We start from the raw sequence: 4,593 nt of genomic DNA, 5'->3' as shown, positions 1-4,593 counted from the left end.
TTAAAATTCTAACTCTATACTTTGTAATATTTAATCGCTGTCGAAAATAAATAAAATAAAAAGGAGCCTTGAAGCAAGCCTACATTTATTGATTTAAGTTTAATTCAAAGGACCAATTCGTACGTGTTTCTAACTCCATATCTACTTAAGTACAAGACTATTAATCATCTCATAGATATAAGATCAAATCTTGGCATTAACTATAGTCGATGCGATGTCGCCCACACAGCATGTCCAGCGTCAAGTGTCAATACAGTTTGGGATCAGCGACATTAAGGGCTCTGCCAAGGTGAAGCACTGAAATCTGCCTAGGAGTAGTCGGTTCTTGATTTTTTTTCTCAGGGTTGTCTCCCGAAGCCTTTCCCATGTTTGAGTTTAGCCACAAGGCAGCTGAGTTTTTTTGTTTTTTTTTAAAGATTTTTCCTTCTCCAAAGTGGGTAGCCAGTGGAATATAATCGGATGAAGCCTGTGCTGAAATTGTATGTAATTTATAGTGATCTTAGAAATGTACAAGCATTAATCATTACGATTCATTTGGGCTTTGGCAGGGCGGAGTCAGGTATAAGGCCAGTAATGGAAGAAAATAAAGAGTACAAAAAAAAGTTAAGTAACCGTTGTAGACAATGCGCTGATGTAAAAGTTCTGTTTCTATGGCCAAAGGTTATCAAGACTGTTATGTGGCCAGGACAACGACCAACCACTTTTACTTTCCCCAACTAAAATCTGTTACCCATTAGATTTGGGTAGACTCAGGGGCGTTCTAATAAGGCAGAAATAAAAAAAAAAACAACAACAATAGGCTGTCACAGTGTTGTGCAAGGGTTATTAATTAGTTTAATAGATGTTATCAAAGCTCACCGATAGACTTGACAGAGACCAGACAAAGGTTAGGACAATGTCAGTTAGGTGTTTGTCTTGTAGAGAGACTGATATGTGGGTCGGGACAGACATTAGCAATGTTAGTTTAGGCGTAGGCTAGATACTCAGCCTATATAGAGTAGAGTTTGGGGCAATCGGGACACAACGCCATGTAGTTTTAGCAGGGGCGTGTGTCGTATGCTAGGCGTTTTCTGGTGAACGACACATACAGACATTGGGAGCAAGTCGCCGAGGTTGGCTCGCGATCTTGGCTCCAAGATGTGTGAGTTGTTTGCCAGAGACAACATGTAGGAACTTTAATTCTTAAGGACCAGGGTAAGAAGAAATGTTTTTATTAGTTATATATCTAGTATTAGATGTTAATTGATTATGAATAAATAGAATGGCGCTTTAGCTAGTTGTTAGCGATATTTTTGATTATTTGTCTATTTAGAGTGACAGTCTTGGCGACTGTCTGAGTCTTAGTGACATTCTGACGGTCAGAGACGGTAGATCTATATATGGTGTATCTTTGCCTGCTACTCAAGGGGATATCACTCTAGTATTGAGCGGACTGTGACGTTGGGTTCCAGGATCCGTGCAGAGACTAGAGAGAGAGAGAGAGAGAGAGAGAGAGAGAAGAGAAATGGAAAGTTCATCGTGACCTACAGCCAAGCATCAATGTCTATGTGATTATTAAATTTTAATTCTAGAATCACATGTTATATGTAACTATAGTTGTTAATTAAATATTTATTTTTCATATGCAAATTTGTGTCCAGAGATCATGATTTATATCATTATTGAATATTGTGGTCTTTAATCCATAGTCATCTGTGATGTGTGTGTTTTATCAGCTAAATTACATCAGTAAGAATCATCCTAGACGTATAGACATCAAGAGCTGATATCAAGATCTTGACAATTGGGGCCTCGTCTAAAGTTTTATTTTAATTTTTTTACGACACTTTAATGATGTCTGGGGGCTAATGAATAACTGGGACCTGTTATTTTTCTTTAAGTGAAAATACTTTGGTTATACTTGATATAGTATTGACTTTTTTTTTTTATCCAGCATAGTATTGAGAAAATTGTATTTTGCTTGTAAAGGTTTGGACGAATATTCACTGCTTAGAATTAGCATTAAGTAGAGTTTCTGTTTACACTTTTACACTTGTTGTAATACCATGATTGTATTTTTCAAAATTTTTTTTTTTCTACATTTTGTTTTCTGCCTATTTTTGTTGTGGTACAGGTGAATTGGCTGTTTGGCAGTGGACGTCACACATGATCTATTTTTAGACTGTCACTCCTGATTCCTGCGCCCATTGTCTTGGGGCCTTCGTGTATCCACGGTTTGAGGGTAACGTAGTTATCTTCAGCGCGTGTTTTTTTCAATGTTTAGGTAAGCTGTATGATGTAGTGGTTGGACCTGTATGTTCGCGTTGGGTAAACGTATAGTGTCGTTGTCCTCAGTTATTTTTTTTTCTTGCTTTTTAGCTTGTTAAGCTTTGTAGATGGTTAGCCAGGTGAGCAGTACTGTTGGCCAGTTGTTTTTTTTGTTGCCATTTTGGTGTTTTGATAGGCGGGATAGGGGGTTTGAGAGACAGACAATGGCGTTGGGTCATGTAGTGTCTACCCCACCCATGTATTTTAGTAATGCCTATCAAACCTTGTAGTTGTTAATGGAAGTTTTGGAATTTCGTTTCCAGTGCCATGCCAGAGGGCAGGGACATTTGTTTTTCTTCTCCCTCTTAGTTGAGGTCGAGCGTTGATTTTTTTTACCTGGTGTGTCCTTGTTGTACGGATTCATGGTAGTTAAGTCACAGGGTGACGTAATGATTTTTTGTTGTTGCGGCAAGAGTTGTTTTTTTTTTACAGTGGGTCTCGAGTTTTGTTGGGCCTGGTTTCAGTTTTTGTATGCCGTCTATTTTTTTATTTTTTTTTATTTTCTTGAACGTGTTGATGATAGTTGGCTTTAGCTATATATAGAATATCCGACATTAGGTATGTCGTGGATTTTTTTTTTTTATTTCAGTGAGATGTTGCTGTGTTGACAGATCATCAGTGTATCAAGGTCATTTGATTAGTTTGTTCAACTCTTGATAGCACTAAGATGTTACAGTTTAGGCCTGATGAGCTTGAATTGGTTTTGATTTTTTTTACATAGATTTTTTTTTTTTTTTTTTTTGTTGGCAAATATTTGAGCTTTAGCTGAGTTATGGCGATTAATGTACACGCTATCTAGATAGCTCAGAAAATTGGCGTTTAGGGACATTTGTATCCAAGGTGGAACATGAGTTGTTTGTTGAAGAGTCAAGTGAGTCCTTCTAATGGGGGAGGGTGCATAACAGACACTGAAGTAAATGACAAAGCGTTGTTTTTTTTCTACGACATGTGTGATGGACACTGGCAATGAGTACAGCCATTTTACAATTTCTATTCTATTATAGGGATGCTAATGAATTTTGTATTTTCATTTTATTATCATTATGTTTTAGTTACTTATATATTGAATTATACTGTTCTATATTTAGGTCGAAAATAAGATGCAAGTGGAGCTTGCAATCCGAAAAACTTTGTCCATGATTAGATGATATCATTTTTCTTACTTTTAGTTTTATATTAATTCGTGTTTTACTTGCACTCAAGATTTGATTGGCAGAATTGCATGTTCACTTTGATGTATATTTTTTTTGTAAATCTACTTGCAGAGATTCATGACTATATTATTTGATGTTTAAAGTTGAAGTTTGTGACAGTTGCAGTGCAGATATATGAGATGACGATGTTCACATGTTTGTTTTGATTTTTTTTTCTTCTTAATTACAACCACTTTGTTTATGATTTTATAATCTTATTCCAGTGTGCTACAGTTGCCTAAAGACTTTGGTTAGCAATGCTGCATGTGTTCTATAACATTATTTTTATGTCTCAATATAGTTCCAGAATTTGTTCTCCAAATGTGAGATGGTAGAGGCAGTTTAGTGAGTCGTATTAGTGTGACTTTGGTTGCAAATATTGCAACAAAAGTCAAAGGAGAAGGGGAAGATGTCACAGTGTTGTGCAAGGGTTATTAATTAGTTTAATAGATGTTATCAAAGCTCACCGATAGACTTGACAGAGACCAGACAAAGGTTAGGACAATGTCAGTTAGGTGTTTGTCTTGTAGAGAGACTGATATGTGGGTCGGGACAGACATTAGCAATGTTAGTTTAGGCGTAGGCTAGATACTCAGCCTATATAGAGTAGAGTTTGGGGCAATCGGGACACAACGCCATGTAGTTTTAGCAGGGGCGTGTGTCGTATGCTAGGCGTTTTCTGGTGAACGACACATACAGACATTGGGAGCAAGTCGCCGAGGTTGGCTCGCGATCTTGGCTCCAAGATGTGTGAGTTGTTTGCCAGAGACAACATGTAGGAACTTTAATTCATCGTGACCTACAGCCAAGCATCAATGTCTATGTGATTATTAAATTTTAATTCTAGAATCACATGTTATATGTAACTATAGTTGTTAATTAAATATTTATTTTTCATATGCAAATTTGTGTCCAGAGATCATGATTTATATCATTATTGAATATTGTGGTCTTTAATCCATAGTCATCTGTGATGTGTGTGTTTTATCAGCTAAATTACATCAGTAAGAATCATCCTAGACGTATAGACATCAAGAGCTGATATCAAGATCTTGACATAGGCCAAATTAAGAATCGAACCTGAGACTCCTGA

General features: G+C 36.7%; 1 long non-coding RNA gene across 1 annotated transcript; it reads left to right on the top strand.

The window, feature by feature from the left end:
• The first annotated feature begins 804 nt into the window (after positions 1–804).
• On the top strand, positions 805–1,629 carry LOC129927787 (uncharacterized). Its single transcript, XR_008779463.1, has 2 exons — positions 805–1,194; positions 1,313–1,629. It is a non-coding gene; the product is annotated as an uncharacterized LOC129927787 (long non-coding RNA).
• Positions 1,630–4,593: the final 2,964 nt, after the last annotated feature.

Source organism: Biomphalaria glabrata, chromosome 8 (genome assembly GCF_947242115.1).
Source record: "Biomphalaria glabrata chromosome 8, xgBioGlab47.1, whole genome shotgun sequence".
Taxonomy (NCBI): Eukaryota; Metazoa; Mollusca; class Gastropoda; family Planorbidae; genus Biomphalaria; species Biomphalaria glabrata.
Note: the sequence above shows the minus strand (reverse complement) of the source record. Positions and strands in the feature narration are given on the sequence as shown.